We start from the raw sequence: 19939 nt of genomic DNA, 5'->3' as shown, positions 1-19939 counted from the left end.
AAGCTACTTTTTTCTCTATAAGTTAGACTCTCTCACTCCTAAAGAATTTGAAACTTGCACTTGACTTGGTTGTCTGAACGCATTATAAACTGCATTCAGTATTACTTACAGTAGTTGAGGAGCTAGGTTCTGCATGCATACATCATCACACCTCAGAAGAGTTAGACTTTAGACTAGCATTTCATATTATATGTTACAGGTGAACCATTTGTGTTCACCAGCACACATAGCACCAGATTGCTACCAGATTGTTACCCAATTCTTCAAGTTATATATACACAGTAATTCAGATAGTGTGAGATAGTTCTGTTCAGAAGATTTTATACTAAATGTTGTTTTTTATTATCTTAAGATCTTGAATTATTGATATGATTCAATACTTGGTCCAAGAGAGGCTGGGGCGCAGTGACATGCGTCTTTCCCAATTCCCCTTTTGCTTGTGTTCTCAAAGGTTACTACTTAATATCCTCAGAACTCAAGACAGAGTATGCAAGTCCAGACATTCCCACAAAGGAACCATGACTCTGACACTGACAGTATGTGAGAATTTCGTGCAGCGCATCGAGAGTGGAACATACTGTCCAGTGTTCTTGTGAACTACCTGACCCAGTATTCTACGGGGGCAGCGTGACCAGTACCAGCTCCTCCCTCTCTCCAGCGGCAGCCTTAATAGACCTCGCGCCTCCCGCTTCGCGGGACGCGCAGCGCATCGAGAGTGGAACATACTGTCCAGTGTTCTTGTGAACTACCTGACCCAGGATTCTACGGGGGCAGCGTGACCAGTACCAGCTCCTCCCTCTCTCCAGCGGCAGCCTTAATAGACCTCGCGCCTCCCGCTTCGCGGGACGCGCAGCGCATCGAGAGTGGAACATATCGTCCAGTGTTCTTGTGAACTACCTGACCCAGGATTCTACGGGGGCAGCATGACCAGTACCAGCTCCTCCCTCTCTCCAGCGGCAGCCTTAATAGACCTCGCGCCTCCCGCTTCGCGGGACGCGCAGCGCATCGAGAGTGGAACATACTGTCCAGTGTTCTTGTGAACTACCTGACCCAGGATTCTACGGGGGCAGCGTGACCAGTACCAGCTCCTCCCTCTCTCCAGCGGCAGCCTTAATAGACCTCGCGCCTCCCGCTTTGCGGGACGCGCAGCGCATCGAGAGTGGAACATACTGTCCAGTGTTCTTGTGAACTACCTGACCCAGGATTCTACGGGGGCAGCGTGACCAGTACCAGCTCCTCCCTCTCTCCAGCGGCAGCCTTAATAGACCTCGCGCCTCCCGCTTCGCGGGACACGCCGGGCTAAGCCCGGGCAAAGGGCGGACCGTCTACGGCCGTCCAAGGCCGACTGAGGCCGGGCTGGGCCACACCTCCTGTCGATGACACCAGAGCTGCAACACCAGACTGAGAGATAAGCAATTTGTACACTATTTACTTAGCTTGGAATACAGGGGGTTGTTTTTATTCAGTCTGCTATCGATATTTAGTGGTATTCATTGACATTTTATTTTTTACTTATTTTCAGTTTTGGTCTACTTCTGTACCCAAGTTTTAGTTATCTAATAAACCGCTATGGCTACAAATCTTATAAAACCAAGGCCATCCCTGGTGGGGGGTTCAGTTAGGGGGACCTTGGACCATTTTATTACCAGAGCCGCTACCGTTCTAGAAAATGAGATTGCCATTACGGAACGCCGTCTATCAATGGACCCGATCTATCAGAAGCGTTCGTCCCTGGGCCGTATTCAACAGGTCCGTTCTCCCCCATCAAGGACCATTGATCTTGATTCTAGGGACGACGCTGGTCCTTCTTTGCAACATCATGACTCAGTAGAGATAGCGCCTGCGCCAAAGGAAACCAGCCCACGTGTCTTATCTCCTCAATTATTAACTGTTAGCTCCCCCGAGGATTTAGTTCCAACCTACAACGCTAAGACACTCAAGAGCAAAGCTGTTAAAAATAGACCTTCTACATCTAAGTTATTAGTAAAAAAAAACTCCATTGCACCTATTAAAAAACGGAGAAAAGAGTCCCATTCTGATTTGCTCAAATCTATGCCTCACTCTAAGTTGACTACCACACAAAGTAGACCTCCAACGCCTTCAATAGACCCTCCTACATCTCCTTTCTCAAATTTGCTGACTGACATTGAACAGTTGGTAAAATCCCTGCTGTTTCCCTTAGTGGAACGAGTTAAGAACATTGCGACTCAATTAACATCCTTGGAAGCATCGCACGCGTCACTTGTTGCACAAAACAACGACCTTTATTCTCACTTTTGTAAAAATATCACTGTGGCCACTGTGCCCCCACCCTCTATCCAATCTACTACTCAGCTTAATACATTAAACCACATAGAGGACATAGTTGTACCTATCCCCGCACCTGAGAAACAATCCGTCGCCACAAGGGCCCCTAGAGTCGACCAACTTTCCACTCCTGTAGTGCCCTTAGGTAATAACATCAACCGGCAGCTTGCCCCGGATCATAAATTGGATAAAGGCTCCCATATTGACCTGCCCCCCGAAGCGGCCCCTTATGTAGTGACTCTTACGCGTGTCCCAGTACTTGCTCCAGGTAAAACCGAGAGATTCCAAGAACTTAAAAATAAAGTTGTACATTGGTTGACACAAAATAGACCACTTCCCCCTGAAATTAATGGTGAAATACTCCATGTGAGGAGATTGAATTGGGTTGGCACCAGACCTAAGGACATCCAGGGTGACATCATTATAATTAATTTTAGGGACCGTAGGGTCTTACCTCATATTGTGGACTGGTACTCGCCGAGCAGGGGCATGGGAATTTCAACGGTCGATTTAAGTTATTTTTATCCCCGTTCTCTGTTGTTAAATTCCACACTTTCACACCCTCTATCGAGGTTGAACCCCGAGGCTCATCACTTTTTCCTTCCGACCTCAAACAGATATACCACTCTTTCAGGCTTGGAAGAACAAGATTGACTTTTCAACCCTGTGTCTATGGCTGACAACCCCCCTAATGTGAGTTTCTTACCAACTACCTTGAAGCCCGACAATTTTACTTCCGAGCTTAACAATACATCGCTTATTGACAATTCTGGGTGGGAGCTAACTACTGATATCGTTCTATATTCCCCAACCTTAGAGTCACCGTCTCTGACTGATCGTTGGATAACTAACCTTTCTTTTAATCATACAGCCCATAGCAATATTTCAACCTCTATAATCCCTTTGCAACCCACAGAAATTAATGAGACTTCACTAGAATCTACGTTTGGAAGTACTGGCACCAATGAACCCACGCAGGGTGATACGGTTTTGTCTTGGAACGTGGCAGGTCTCCTTGACAAATTGACTAACCCAGCTTGGACTCAAATCGTTTCCTGTTATAGCATTATTTGCTTACAGGAAACCTGGACTACCACTGAGCTCCATCTCGTAGGGTACCAGACCTTCCATACCCCAGATTCTCCCAGTTCTCATGGTAGAAGTAAAGGGGGACTTTCAACTTATATCTCTGTGAAATGTTGCCTAAAACCAGTTCTTATCACAGGGACCTTATTCAGCTTATTACTTTATCTGGTGGCTCTATTAAAAATACCATTCTGGTCAATTTTTATAATAATATTCTAAGCTCTCAATTAGATCTGGTGCTCAATGGCTTAAAAACTGACCTAATTAAAATAGAGTCCCAAAATAAATCCGACACCCTAATCATTATGGTGGGCGATTTCAATTGTTCCTTATGCTTCCAGAGTATTAAAGGTACTTGTGGAATGACAGTCGATATGGACGACCCTTCCACTCACTTTCGTCACTTTAAATTAGGTGATCTCTTAAATGATTTAACATCTCATTTCAACGTATCTTTCATTAACGATCTATGTCTCCCACCCAAGCGTTTTAAACCTACTTACAACGGGAGAGGCTGTCACACCACTATTGATTATACACTTATAGCTGTCAGGTACTCAGGAATGATTCTTAATTGGGAGACCCTTGACACTGCCATTAGCGACCACTATCCTATAGGGTTAACTTTAAAGTTAACCCCGCTCGCTAATGACACGGTCAGGCCGAATCCTTTTTATTCTCCTCCCCTACAGACAGGATCCACCATGGGCCTCTTTCTTAAATGGGACAAAGTGGTCCCCCTGACTCTTCTTAACTCTCTGGTTAACAACGTATATGACAATATTCAAATTTGTTTATCATTAACCGAAAACCCACAGACAATAACTAATTCCTTTTCTACAATTTTGTCTGAAATAAAAACTCTCCTTGCACGAGCCCCAAGGAAATCTCAATTATCTACCCATGGCTGGTTTGACAGAAATTGCTCTAAAGCTTTGCGACTTTTGAAAGCAGCTCTGAAATGTAATCCTAGGAACCGCTTGGAAGTTCAGCAAGCTAGACATAACTATCGTAGCATGCGTCAGGCTAGACAAAACCAGCTGAAGTCGGAGGCCTGGTCAGCGCTTGTGGAAGCTTCTGAGAAGAAGGATAACACCGCCTTCTGGAGGGCAGTCAATGCCCCCTTTTTTCGACTTTGCCACCCCCCGATACTGGATTCAGCCATAACCCCCGAAACTTGGGTCAAACACTTTAGCACCCTATATAACCCTCGGGATTCCGCTAACCAATCGTGTGAGTGTGAAAGTGACCTTAATTTTCCCTGTGATCCAACTACTTTTTTTCCTTTAAATATTTCTTTTCAACATTCTGAAGTACTGATGGCCTTAAAAGCCAGCCCATCTGGGAAAGCCCCTGGCCCGGACTGTGTCCCAATAGACGTTTTTAAAGCACACCCTGACCTATGGGCTCCATTGCTCACTAATGCTTTAAACTCGTTGAATAACATTGGCTTTATTCCCACTTGGCCTGAGGCAGTTGTCGTCGCAATTTTTAAAAAAGGTGCAAGGGATAATCCTGCAAATTATCGCCCAATTTCACTTTTAGATTCCCTTATGAAGGTAGCTGGGCGAATTATCTTAAATAGAATACAGGATTGGTTAAGTGAACAAGACATCATCTCTAATGCGCAATATGGTTTCAGACAAGGCAAGGGTACCATTGAACAGGGCCTGAATTTAACCCTTATAATAGCAAAATATACCCAGGCCAAAAAAGGTAATCTTTTTATAACCTTTGTAGACCTTAGCTCTGCATTTGATTGCGTTGACCATGAGCAATTATGGGATTCTCTGGTTGAGATTGGTTTAGACCACCCCATTCTCTCATTCATCAAAGAGCTGTACAGGGATGCCTCGGCCCGCGTGAGATATGGTAATAATGGGGAATGTTCTGACAGGTTTTTTATCAGGCGAGGAGTTAGACAGGGTTGTATTTTAGCCCCTTTACTTTTTACTCTCTATATCAACTCTGTTACTCATCACCTGAATAGAACTTACCACGATTATCCTACAATAAATGGTAAACCTGTTCCCATCCTCCTCTACGCGGACGATGCCGCAATTGTGTCCCAGACACCTATCGGCCTACAAAGGGCTGTCAATGCCTTTACTGATTTTATGTCAAGAAAAGGATTGAATGTTAACACCTCTAAAACTTATACCATGTCTTGTGGCCTAGGGATTGGAAAAAAGTCATGCTCTATTTTTCTGAAAGGCAACAAATTGGATAACATCGATAGTTTTCCTTACCTGGGCATTACTTTTAACAAGAGGGGCACCTGGCGAGCTGCGGCTCAAGCGAGAGGCTCAGCACTGTCCAAAGCCATAGGGGCCTTGACCAATTTTTCTAAAAAACTGGGGGGTCGACCAATAAGCCCTTTACTGCAGATCTACCAGGCGAAGTGTATTCCAACTGGCACCTATGGATCCGGGATCTGGGGGATTGAACCCGTCGACCAAATTCAACGTCTGGAGAACGCCTTTTTACGCTATCTTCTGGCCGTCCCTCCCGGCACCTCTACTCACATGGTGCACACTGAACTGGGCCTTAAGTACATTATGGATACGATTAGATCCTCGCCTCTCTTGTTATGGCACAACGTCTGGACCAACGAAGAGACACCTTTTAATAGGGAAATTATTAAAGACTGTCTAAAATTGAAAGATGCCAAGAACATTAAATGGTTGAACTATGTCAAGAATTTGTCTAGTTACATAGGGCATTCTGAATTTTTTACTGACCCTTCAACCTTAGCTAATATACCAAAACCAACGTTAAAGCATCTTGTCCTAACTTACTGGAGCTGCAAACGATGGTCTCTAGAAAATCAGAAGAGTTCTGTTGCGGATTATCAAAAATCAACCACCTTGAGTTGTATACAGCACTATCTACTCTTAGAACCATCTCCGTATACCCGCATGCTCCTGTCTCGTTTTCGCACTAATACCTTTTTTAGACTTCTAACTTTTCCTACTTTAAACTGCTGGTCCAGTGACTTACCGAAGTGCCCTTGCGATGACCTTTCAACTCAATCTAACATTCACAGTATTTTATTCTGCAGATTTTACCAACACCCAAGAGCTATTTTTCTGTAACCACTGCTTAAATCTTGGGGAAAAAGGTCATGTAAGGTGGCTTACCAAAAATTGATATCCTTGGAAACACCTTTAACCTTAGCAGCTGTCTCATCTTACCTGAAAATGTCGCTGAGGTTGCGGTTATCAATGCAGGTTTAAGATGATATATGCCTTGATGTCCTGATCCTGTATTCGTATTTTTACTAATTTTATCACTTTCATGATTTAAATGAATTTTACTGTTTTTAAATGATTTTATATATATTCAAGTGTATGTACTTTTATGATATTGAAATTACATACCGAATAAAGTTTACTTATCTATCTATCCATGTGAGAATTTCATAAGTGAAAATATTGTCTTACATAAGTAATGTAGCCTACATATTGATACCAAAATATTGCTTGATTAAGCATAGATTCGCTAATATTATAATATTTTTGTAAATTACACATCGGAAAAATATTTTTGTTAGACAATATTTCACAATGATATTCTGATATTATATATCGTAACTCACTGAAAAGAAGGTTCATCTAAGGACTGTGACCACCCAGACAAGATATTCCTCTCTAGGTCGAATGCTGAAAGTGTCTGGTCTGAGATTTGTCAATGGATCAGGTCTGCAGGTTGCCTTACGTCAAGGCAAAGCCTAAAATCATTCCGAATCATTTACAGAATTGCTATAGCAATCTCCGTTACTATGCCTAACTGAAACCCTATCTCAGTTACAGGGCTGAACAGGAACCCAAAATGATCCTTGGCAAAACTAATCCACACAATCCTACAATAGGCTGTGAGTAGAATGAGGCTAAGTAGGCATAGTGGAGTCATGGCAGTCCATCCTTCTCCTGGAAGTAGCTCCCTAGCCTGCAGTCTTCCAGGAAATACCAAAGTGATGCAATGGCCAGAAGACCCTGCTGAGCATGGTTTTACACCAAATTACAAAAAGCACGCTTTCTAATAAAAGATCTACCTTTCTGCCAAATTTGGAGTACTTCTGTACAGCGTTTTTTCTGTTCTGCTTCCCAAAAATTCAAATGTTTTGGAACACCCCTTTTCTCTGCCCTTACTTGATGAATCCTCTCAAAATTATACAGGAAGGAGCTGAGGTGGATTAACCTTTTCTGGGGAAAGTCTGGTGAAAATTCTTCAAACTGCACCAAGGTTATTAGCAAAACAAAAAATCCTCTTCCTTTGACCTAACCTATAACTACACAGTGGGAACAGCCACTGTGTAATACACAGTTTGTGTATATATATTATAATCACTGATGCTCTCTTAAATGACATCATGGATTACATTGCTGATAAAGTTATTTAATTAATATAATAGTTTGCTATACGCTTTCATACTGGATGGTGTTCACCGAGCTACACCTCAACTCAATGTTCTATGACTTCTATAGTGCTAGTGCGGGTAGCGTTTTGCAACATGTAGGTCATAAAGCATATCTACTAAAGAAGTCACAATTTGTAGATGTTATGTTCTTTTTTAGTGGTATTGAGGTGCCCAAGAAACGTAATGTCTGTGTAGACATTATTGCAATAGGCAATTTCTTAAACCTTGAATACCATCAAAAAGGGTGTTTGATCCTTATTTACCTTAATGAAAGGTACCTGTTAAATACGTCATCTGACATACAATTTGAAGTCTGCTGCTTGAAAGCTATGCATTAGCTACTTGATAGAGTCCTATTGGCAACATCCATATTTTGTTAAAATACCTAACACATAGTCCTAAAATAAGAAGAATGGTGTACACTATTAGAACAAAGCTTACATTCATACTGCAACTTTAACAATTTGTTAGGGAGTCACCCATTTATTATATATCCTTTGACAGTGTAGAATGTCTCAGAATTTTCACTGAAATTCTGGAAATAAATATCTGCACCTTGTCAATCTCCTCTTTATATAGAAGTTGTCGATAGCATTACATGGCAACTCTTTAATGTCATCATGTGCATAGAAATACACAGTTGAAATTTGTATTGTAAGGAAAAGCATTTGTTATACTCACATATTTTGACAACATGACTTTGATTTAAGGACAAACTATTCGGAGAATATGTCTGCATCTTGCACCAGATGCTCTCAGTCTCTACCTTAATTAAATGAAGTCCAGCTTTCGCTTAAAACTTTATTGGTTGTTAAACTGTGCACCATATAAAATCTAAAATACTGAATCAGACTTGTCTCCAGGGCTACACAATTTCTATTTCGTGCATGCACATTTGTACATTCAGTCGATTCATGCAGTATATGTTTATGAACCCTTAACTACCTATTTTATTTTCTAAAATGATCTAGCAGTTTATAGAGTAATTTGGGGGAGCAATAGCTTGGATGATTTCATCAGTGATGTCAGCAATGATACCATTTGAGATATCATTGGTGAAGTGATCAATGATGTGATTTACTATGGCATGAGTGATGTAATATATGAGGTCATTGTGGGGATACAAGTTATAGTTAGCAAAATGACTTTTTAACTTGTGCATTTTAAGTGATTTTTTTGTTTTTTTAAATTTCCGTATTAACTAGTTTTAACACAACTATAATGTTACTTTATCCTTTGTGTTTTATGAGGAACACATGTATATACACATACATATACATTTAGAAATATATACATAAATTCACAAATAACGTTAATGTCTGGTCACTAAAATAGGTTAAACTGCAACATACATGTGAAGAAAGAACTGTAAAGTGAAAGAATAAAAAACGTCTCTGCAATGTAGAAACTCACAATGCATCTCTTGCGATGTAATGACAGCTAGCAAAAGCATATGAGACTGATCACTTACTTTCAAACTAAGAGGAAGGACTCTGTTGGACTTGGCCCTTCTGGCAGGTTCACCCCTGAACTTTTTGCTTTTATTGGTGACCTGGTGGTAGTGGTTTTTGGTTTCTGCGCACTTTCCCTGTGTCCCAGGGTAAAGTGCGTGCGCACTCTGAGTGCATGTGGTGAGATAGGCCTGCCCTCCCATAGGAATGCATGGGGAATGTATGTGTCCCTGGTAGTTCCTGATGCGTGGGGTGTGCAGGCTCGAGTTTGGTATGTGCGGACTCGGGTGATTGGATGCTTCGCAATGATGTATGATGCGTGATTATGTCATGTGCGGAAGTGCCACTTCTAGGAGATGGCATATTAGTGTAAAATGTGCAGTGACTGCCTGTCGCGTGATTGGCTGGCTGAGGTCATGTGACGGGCTAGGGAATCCCCAGAGTCAGGAGGAGTCACCCAGTGGTGAATAGGGAGATCAGCACCTAGATGGGTGGGAGGAGTCCACCTGGGTCCTGAATAGGGCTGGGTTTTCCCCACACAATGCTGGCTCCGTCCCCTGTGGTGCGACTGATAACCCTGGCCTGCACTCTGAATAGGGAGAGGGGCTGAGCAAAACAAAGTGCTCAGGAACCAGTTGTAACTGGTTCGCCCCTTCCCTGCACCATGAGACAAAGGGTTTTCTAAAATTGGTGATCAGCAGTGGGATTTGGACTTGCGTTGGCGCTGTACCGCAGCGGCAACTGGCCGCACTACAAAACTCTGCATTTAGATAATCACATAGTATAGGGATTATTGTTCTAAGGTTGCTTTTGAATGTCATTTCATTTGGAAATGTGTTTCTTGTGCACTGTGAGTTAGGTGTCCCTAGCTCGGGAGGGTAGATCATCCCCCTAAGTGCATTGTGTTTTCTGGATTCACCAGAGGGTGGGATCAAGTGGTGGCAGCATAATAGTGTCCAGTACATTTGTTCCCCGCCCTGCGCCCAGAGTTTGGTACCTGTGTCACTTGTGGTCAGGTTGAGGAATCAGGGGTGGTAGAAACTGCCTTACCAGTCCGAGGGGAGGGTTGTGTGTGGATGAATGGTGTGTGGCACTAGGCAAGTGAGTGTGAGTTCTCTGGGATAGAGAGCTTGCTGAACCCTTTTTGTGAATTGTGTGCTCCTGTTAAGCTCAGACCCCTAGGTTCCCTGTGTAATCTTTTCTCAAGAACGTCCGCCAAAATGGAGCCAGCTTTTGATTTCTGTGATCTGTTTGGGTACAGTATGTTGGAGTTGGTAAGGTTCTGTGAAGAGAGAGACATAGGGGTGGATGAGTCAGACACTCAGGCCGAACTTAGAAGCAGCCTGATCCTATGGCAAAAGGGTCAATGGGGTATTGAGCACAGTAGGATAAGGGCCCGGGCCTCACACCAGGAGGGTGGTGGGTCTGTGGGGAGCCCTGAAGATTCAGAAGAGGAGGAAGAAAGTAACCTGACAGGGACGCCAGTAGATAGGGAGTCCCTTGCTGGGTCCAGTGTCAGGAGCAGCACACCATCCCTTTCCCTGTCCCCAGAGGAGTGGGAAGATAGGAGGAAAGAAAGGGAGCACCAGCTGGCGTTAGAAAAGCTCAGGTTAGAGCATGCACAGGCTATGGCGCAGCTGGAGGTCAAGAAGCAACAGCTAGAGACTGAGAGGGTCTTGGCGCAGGAGAGGATAGAGGAGGCTGATAGGGCCTCCACCAGAGGCAAAGTAGCTCTGGAGGGTAGACTATCCCCTGCGCGCAGTTTACATTTTCTGGATTCCCCAGGGAGGGTTGAGTCCAGTGGTGGTAGCTATATAGATTTCAGTGTAGGAAATCCCAGTCCCAGTTCCCCCAGTCTGGTACCTGTTTCCCAGGAGGAGGAGTTAAGGTTGAAATTCAGGGGCAGTAGGAAACTGTCTCACCAGTCTTGGGAGGAGTTTGTGGGTGAATGTGAGGATGCACTGTTGGATTGGATAAAAGTTCCAGATTTTGATCAACTGTTTGATCTGGTTCTCAAAGAACACCTGCTCAGTTGTTGTGTGCCGGGGTTGCGCCAACACCTGTTGGGGTGTGGATTGTCTGCGCCATTTGAGCTTGCGGATGAAGCAGAGCGCTGGGAAAGTGCTAGAGGTCCTCTAGAGTCATTAGGGAGTGACTCCAAAAGTAGTGGGTCAGGTATCTTCCAGCCCAGCGTGGTGGAAGAGGCTCAGTGTAGCCCAGCTAGGTCCCAGGATAGCGAGGAGGGTGTAGGGGCTTACGGCCTGGCTCAGTGGAGCGGGAGTAAGTGGGTGACCGAGGGTCCCCAGACGTACGGAACCCTGCCTCAGGACTTGGATGGTTTCAGGAGGGAACACCAAGTTGGGGACCTAGGCTCTCCTGTTAGCCCATTTGAGGAAGATCTCCTAGTGAGTAGAGGACCTGGAGCGCCTATAAACAGGGCTCCTGTGGTTCTAGAGTCGGCAGTACCGCTCCGGTAGGGAGGGTACAAGAGTCCAGCGTGAGGAGGGATTGGGGGATGAGTTGCCCAGTGGAAGAGCCAGTGGGTCAGGGACTACCCAGTTGGGCTAGGATCCCGTGTAGTGACCATGGTGACACCACTTCTGTTCTGGGGGATCTCTGCGCACTGTCAGGTGGACAGGGGACGGGAGATCTGCGCCAGACAGACAGTCACACGACACATGGGTCATGTGTTAGCCTCAGGGGGATGGAGTGTAAGTCCCCAGAAGTCCTGGAGTGCCAGGCAATTATTCCACCAAAGGTTCTAGACCGGAGGTTGGAAGGCCAGGTTCAGGATCAGCCTGACCTGAAGGGTGGGGCGTCTGTAACCAGCGTCCCGACCGGTTCTTCTTCCAGAGGTACCGCCCCAGTTGGTAGGGAGCAGGGCACTGGAAGGGGAGGCAGAGGGTGGGAGAGCCCACCTCTGACCCCGGTACAACCTGAGGGGTTAAACCCTGGGTTGGAATGGCGTTCTAGGTGTACCCCTCGCCAGAGGAGGAGGAACCCTAGGAGAAGAGGTAGGGGGAGGAGAGCCTTCCCTGAGACTCCTGGTCCACCTGAGGGTGCAGACCCTAGGCTGGAGAACCAGTGGCAGTCTAGTCCTGTCTGGCAGACAGGAAGAGTGGAGAATGGCCACTATGTGCCAGGGGTTACTACTCCCCACTCTGTGGTTAGGCAAGGACCGGTGGCACCTGGGTGGCCTAGGGCTTGGTCTTGGCCGCGGACAGCTTGGGAGTACCAGTGGGGTAGCCCAGTTGGTCCAGACAGTGGTTTTAGAAGGAATTCCATGGGTTCACCGTGGCGTAGAACAGGAGGGTGTCCCTGCAGTTGCGGGCCCGCGTCCGTGTTCTATCGCCCCAAGCAGGGAAGTCCATCACGGTGGTGATTTGTCTGCCCTGCGTTTTGGCTGGAAGGGGGTTGTGTTGGACTTGGCCCTTCTGGCAGGTTCACCCCTGAACTTTTTGCTGATATTGATGACCTGGTGGTAGTGGTTTTTGGTTTCTGCGCACTTTCCCTGTGTCCCAGGGTAAAGTGCGTGCGCACTCTGAGTGCATGTGGTGAAATAGGCCTGCCCTCCCATAGGAATGCATGGGGAATGTATGTGTCCCTGGTAGTTCCTGATGCGTGGGGTGTGCAGGCTCGAGTTTGGTATGTGCGGACTCGGGTGATTAAATGCTTCGCAATGATGTATGATGCGTGATTATGTCATGTGCGGAAGTGCCACTTCTAGGAGTTGGCATATTAGTGTAAAATGTTCAGTGACTGCCTGTCGCGTGATTGGCTGGCTGAGGTCATGTGACGGGCTAGGGAATCCCCAGAGTCAGGAGCAGTCACCCAGTGGTGAATAGGGAGATCAGCACCTAGATGGGTGGGAGGAGTCCACCTGGGTCCTGAATAGGGCTGGGTTTTCCCCACACAATGCTGGCTCCGCCCCCTGTGGTGCGACTGATGACCCTGGCCTGCACTCTGAATAGGGAGAGGGGCTGAGCAAAACAAAGTGCTCAGGAACCAGTTGTAACTGGTTCGCCCCTTCCCTGCACCCTGAGACAAAGGGTTTTACTGTATAAAAATGGGGCTGTGTCCCCACAGAATCTGTTCTCTTCCAGGATCCTACCTGAGGGGGGCTGCTGCTGCTGGACCAGAGGACCGCCACTTGGACTACCTCCCTGCCTGGAGGCCCAGTGAGCTGGCTCTGGGTCCAACCTTGCCCCCCACCCCTGCCCTGCTGCATGCAGGGGAGAACTTTGCTGGACTTTGTTGGGATCGTCCTTTAGGCGCTGGGAGCACTTTATTTTCCCCCTAGGGCGCCTAGAAGCGCCTTTCATTCACTTATAGCGCTAGGAGCGCTTTAATTGGGGCCAGCAGCGCGGCGCTGCAATTTTCAGCGAGGGAACCCCGACGTAGGGATTCCCTGCTATTTTGCGATATTCAAAGCGGGTGCCCACCCCGCACTGTGTGCTTGTTGGCGGGTGCCCACCCCGCTTATTTAAATATTCCTACGGCGGGTGCCCACCCCGCCGTATACTGCATCACGAGGGAGCCTACCCCTCTTATTGCCGAGATCTAAAAATCACCGCTGCAGCCCGGGCCGGGACATCCAGGAAGTCAGGCGGGCCGCCGGGACAACCGGAACAGGAAGTAGGAGGGCGGGAGCCTACCCCGCCTCGCTCCGAAGGGCCCCGGAGCAGGCAGGAGCCTACCCTGCGCCCCGGTGCCCTCGCCGGAGAAGAGAAGGGTCCCCGAGGTACTGGCTGCTCGAGCGGGGCTCTCGTGAGGAAGAGGAGAGCCCCGCCGCCTTTAGAGATGTCAGCGCCGCCGGAGGGGAGCAGAGAGCCTCCCGCCTCGACCAGAGACAGCGTCGTCGCTCCGGTGAGTGCGGGAGGGTGCACGGGGCAGCCTGTTCTGTTACTGAGCCCTGGTGCACTCCAACGGGGCTCGCACTAGCTAACGAGCCTGCAACGCGCCCCCCACCCAGTTGTTGCAGAGCCAGCAAGGCTCAGGGGGCCATCTGTGTGGGTAGAGCCTGCGAGGCTCACGAGTCCCCCGCGTGGGACTCCAACGGTTGTGGGCAGTATTTTCGAGTCCAGAGAGACTCCAACGATGGGGCAGATAGTTGTACAGAGCCTAGAAGGCTCCAAGGACGGACAAACTCGTGTTCAAGGCACAGTGGTGCCCCTGCTCCTTTTCCCAGCTGCCCAGCACTTAGTGGGCAGCTGCAACGTTTAGGTTGTGGCCTCTGCGTTTTGGTTTACGCTTTGCCCTGACTGCGTGCGCAGTCTTGCCCTGACTCTGCTGGACACAGGGTGTCCTAGCCCCGACAAGGCCAGTTGGCCTAGGGACTGCCACAGGTGGTGGCTAATGTGAGTTTTGCGCTACTGTTCCTAACCTGCACCTCTGAATGTTTTTATGCGTCATGTGCCTTGTTTTACACCGCTGAATGTATTTTATGCATCATGCGTTTTCCTTCCCTACACCTCTGAATGTGATGCATCATGTGTAATGTGCGTTTACCCCTACAGGTATTGTGATACTTAGGTGGTTGTTTTCTCCTAGTACAGGTGGTGCTAGTGAGGTCCTGGTTCCCTGCGCGATATTTTCCTAAGGTGGTTAGGGTTGCGTAGGTGGTACTTACCTGTTACCAGTAGTTACTGGTCGTGTGCTACATATGTTATTTAGTGCTACAGTGATTGTATGTGCTATGTTCTAAAGTATTATTCCTATGTTCTAAGTGCTAATTTCTACAAAGTGCTAATTCCTGACAAAGGTCCATGTGGCCCTGTCCCCTGTACATATAATCCCTTGTAAACTCTGCCCGTGCCTGTTGGCACATTGTAAAGTGTGTGTTCTTATCTAATGTGTTTTGGTAATACAAAGGCTATTTTTATATAATACCTTGTGTGGAGTTTCTTTTGTGGTGGGCCTGGGGTGTTGTTGCTGGGTGCGCGCGCAAACGCTTTACACATTGCCTCAGAGATAAGCCTGACTGCTCGTGCCAAGCTACCAAGGGGTTGAGCAGGGGTTATCTTTGGCGTGTAACTCCCCAGCCCTGACTAGAGTGGTGGTTTCTGCCTGGCTTTGGCGCAAGCCCTAGCCAGCCAGAAATCGCCATTTATAACAGACTCTCTCTCTCTCTCTCAATCCATCTCTGAAAGACTCTCACTCTCACCGTTTATCATTCTCTCTCTCTCTCTTACACACACATGCACACACACACACACATATGCACACACACACACATGCACACACACATACAAACACATTCATACAATTTAACACCAAGTTTAAGAAAGTGGATTATTATCTGAGGGTGTAAGAATACACCTCAATATTAACCACAATCCTTGGCAGGGTGAACCACTGAGGTCACTAAATAAACCTGTACTTAACCCTCTGGTATCTGGGTGTAAAGCAGTCAGGCTTCACTTAGATGCAATGTGTAATGTATTTATGCAACCCCTAAAGGGTATAAAAGTACTTAAGTGAAAACACAACACAAGAAAAATATTAAACTCATTTACAAAAATGTACAATATTTTAATAAATACAATAACACCAACACAACAAAACGTTAATAAGTAGAACCAAAAACATACATTTTTATAGTTTGAATTAATAATAACACCAAAAAGCACAAAGCATCAACTGCGGTAATCTGGTTGCCCAAATTGCGATGGATTGCTGATTGTATACAGGGAGCAGGTTTGTCCCATGGTAAGTTTACCTTTAGAGTTAGAAACCTTTATGGAGTAAAAGTGGTAATCGACTAGTTGCCAGTGGGGCAAGGTGGAAATTGGATTCGAAGCAGAGCTTGACGACAGTGGGATGCCGAAGAGCAGGGTTTCGTTGCTGTTATCTTTGAAGGCGGGAAAGCTCTGAGTGGGCAAAGTCTGTTGCCGGGAAGATCTCGATGTCAATCGCATGATGCTTAGTATTGGTCCTGATGAAGCCCTCTACATTGGGGCTTAGATACCTGCAAGCTGAGGCCAACTGGCGATTCGACAGCTGTGGTCTCTGTTGGCTCTCCAGGTAGAAAGTTGGCAAAAGATTTCAAATGGTCTACTAAGCAGGGAAGAAAAAGGGGAGGGGAAATGACAAGTTGTCTCAGATGAGGTTCGCAAGTGGTAATGTGGTGGAGACTAGAGACTCCTGTTACCAGTAGGGGTATCGGAGATCTTTTGGTGGAGTCGCCGTAGTTGTGCGTGTGGGTGTGTGGGGAGGGGGGGTGTGTAGTGGTGAAAACTAAAAAGACCTAATGGTGCCCTAACTATTTATTGGTGGGCCCAGGAGGTCTATTAAAAATTAACGGGGATTGATGTTATATAAACATACAGAGTGGGGAAAAACGGTAAATACGTCCCACTACTCTCGACCCGTAAGAGTGAGGGTTTAAAGTGAGAGAGAGGGGGTACAAGTGGTGGTCAACATGTTTCGCGCTGTTGCCGGTCCCTAATGGATCCTAGCGCTTCGTCAGGACCGAGGTGGTGATTACAAAGTAAGGGAAGGGATTCAGAAAAAAGAGGGGGAGTATTCTGTAATCCCAGAGACACACAAAAAAGGATAGTTGGAGGATCACGGGTTATTCGTGTCCTAGACGTCGAACCTGTGGGGGAGAGGGAGAGAATAAAACATAAAAAGTAATGTTGGGCTTCCTACGGTGAGGGACTGCAGCGCCACCCCCACGAGGAGCACAGCCCGATGATGATGCTTTGCACCCGCAAGGGTGTGTGAGGGCACTTCTAGTACCATCCAGGAGTCTCTAGTCTCCACCACATTACCACTTGCGAACCTCATCTGAGACAACTTGTCATTTCCCCTCCCCTTTTTCTTCCCTGCTTAGTAGACCATACTGGCATATATATTTCTTTAGGAACTGTTACCTTAATTTGTATGTGGATTGATTTCAGGAGCACCGGTACAGGACCTTCTCCCTCTCCTACTTATCCCGCTCCTTGTCCCCCCATTCTCTTTACTGTGTGTATACATATTAGAACGGCAGTTAGCCGTGGGACAACCCCTCTCCCTCTTTTTTCGTCTCTTATTGCTTGGTAAACGAAACCACTCGCCTTCTTCCTCCCCCCCCACACTGCTAACAAGACATCACAAACTCTACAGTTCCTCTAACATCTCCAGACCCCTGACCCATTATGGATGACCCCGGCCTGTGCTTCGATGACGAGACAGTAGCCGAAATCCTTAGAGCCCCCTCTTTGCTATCAGAGGACGGCAACCTTCCATCAGGCAGCAGGGACGATGACTGGAAAGCCTTACAAACTCTGAGGAGGTTACAAATTAAAACAGCCCTACACGGTACAATTATGACAGAGTACCTAAGAGCCAATATTGCTCCAAATGGTCTACTTGTCACACTCTCACCACGGATTTTCCTTGAAGACATCACTTTCCGACGGGAATGGTCCCGCATTGCATGGAAGTGCACGAGGGATTGGTTGGTGTTGATCATTAACACAGCCAAAAGATTATCGGATGAACTCCTAATACTAATTACACAGTCCGAGAACAAACTGAAGACAGGCATCTCTATCACCACCTTTAAGTCACGCCTGTCTGAGATCAATCAGGAAATGAATGACCATAAGGAGTACCTGACTAAACAAAAGATCCACCAACTTCAGAAGGACGTGAAAAGATTCGATAAAGAGAAAATCTTTCCATACACGAAAGAAGACTATGTCAGTCAAACCCCTGAGACTTCGGATGATGCTAGTAGCAACCACTCATCAGGCTCGAGTAATAGCAATTCCAGCTATGACAATAGACAACCAAGGTACCGAGGAGGATACAGACAACCTCCCCCACCTCCTCCTCCTGGGCCCACCAATAAATAGTTAGGGCACCATTAGGTCTTTTTAGTTTTCACCACTACACACCCCCCCTCCCCACACACCCACACGCACAACTACGGCGACTCCACCAAAAGATCTCCGATAGAGAGCCCTTTTAGGGCCCGTGAGGGACTGCAGCGCCACCCCCACGAGGAGCACAGCCCGATGATGATGCTTTGCACCCGCAAGGGTGTGTGAGGGCACTTCTAGTACCATCCAGGAGTCTCTAGTCTCCACCACATTACCACTTGCGAACCTCATCTGAGACAACTTGTCATTTCCCCTCCCCTTTTTCTTCCCTGCTTAGTAGACCATACTGGCATATATATTTCTTTAGGAACTGTTACCTTAATTTGTATGTGGATTGATTTCAGGAGCACCGGTACAGGACCTTCTCCCTCTCCTACTTATCCCGCTCCTTGTCCCCCCATTCTCTTTACAGTGTGTATACAAAAGATTTCAAATCCCACTTCTTGCAGTTTTGAGCACAGGATGAGTACATTCTAAAACCAGCCAGGAGTCCAGTACCAGGCAGGCACCACTTGAGTTTTACGACTAACTTCAACAGGGGACATCAGCAAAGTTGGGCAGGTCCACTTGTAACTGGTCAGCTGGGCAGTTGCAAGGAAAGAGGTCTCTGGAAGCTTTTTGTGTCCCTGTCGCTCAAAAGGTCTTCCAATTGATCCTTGGAGTCACTTCTGGGTTCAAGGCAATCATGGCCAGTCTTCCTTCAAGTTTCAGACTGCAGGGCAGCCCTTTGTTTGATCTTCACAGGACCAGGGGGGATTTGAGGTGGGTATAGGGGGTGCCACCTTTATGTCAAGTGCCTTCCTTTGGGTGGGGGAACTCCTGGCTGACCTCTAACCAATGGGGTCAAAGTTCCCAGGGATGACCCAAACCCATGTTTGCAGCACTTCCTGTTTCATTTATACTACGCTACAGTACCCCTTTTGCCCTAAACCCAACATGGCAGAACCAATATTCCTTCATTCACAGCTCCGTGTGCCCACACCTAGAGGTGTGTCTGTGATAAAAGGCAACCCCTCCTTTGTTGTTACTCTAAACCAGTTCTGGGGCAGCCACCCCTCCAACTGGATTCGGAGCCAACTTCTCTGAGAAAGCATGGGGAGACATGCCTAGGTGTAAGTTGCATCTCCCAGTGACCGGGTAGGCATTCTTTGTAGCTTAGGAAGGGGCTGGAAACAGCCCCAAGGCCATCCTACCCAAGGAGAAAAATACACACCCAAGCTCTTTGTGCATTGCCAGGAAGCAATCCACATCTCACCACAGGGGAGCCACTAGCAGTCATGTGACACTGGATTCTGGCAGAAAGGCCCTTTTAGCTTTAGTCACGGAAATTGCACTGTTCTAACGTGTCATTTCCAAAATAGAACTATAAAATCGAACTTGACTATTAAGTTGGATTTTAAATTACTATTAAAATGAGCCATTGAATCATTTCACTTGGTGGTCCCAAACTGAAATTAAGCACTGCATGTTGCTATAATGTAAACCAGTGTTTTCCTATGGAAGATTCAGCCTTGCTACAGTCAAAATGGTTTAGGAGAGTATTCACTCTCAGGATGTTTAAAACTTTAAATATACATGCCCTACTCTTTGAATATCATGCACCCTGCCCTATGGGCATTCAGAGCCTACCTTAGGGTTGGCTTATACGTATTAAAATGACATGTTAAGGCCTGGCAAAAGGTTTGTTTTGCTAAGCTGAATTGGCAAGCCTGGAGACATGCTTTTCAGTGCTACTTTAGTGGGTGGCACAATGAGTGGTGCAGCCATCTGGTAGCATTTAATTCATAGTCCAGTCGTACATTTGA

The sequence above is a fragment of the Triturus cristatus genome, chromosome 3_1 (genome assembly GCF_964204655.1).
Source record: "Triturus cristatus chromosome 3_1, aTriCri1.1, whole genome shotgun sequence".
In the NCBI taxonomy this organism is placed as follows: Eukaryota; Metazoa; Chordata; class Amphibia; order Caudata; family Salamandridae; genus Triturus; species Triturus cristatus.
Note: the sequence above shows the minus strand (reverse complement) of the source record.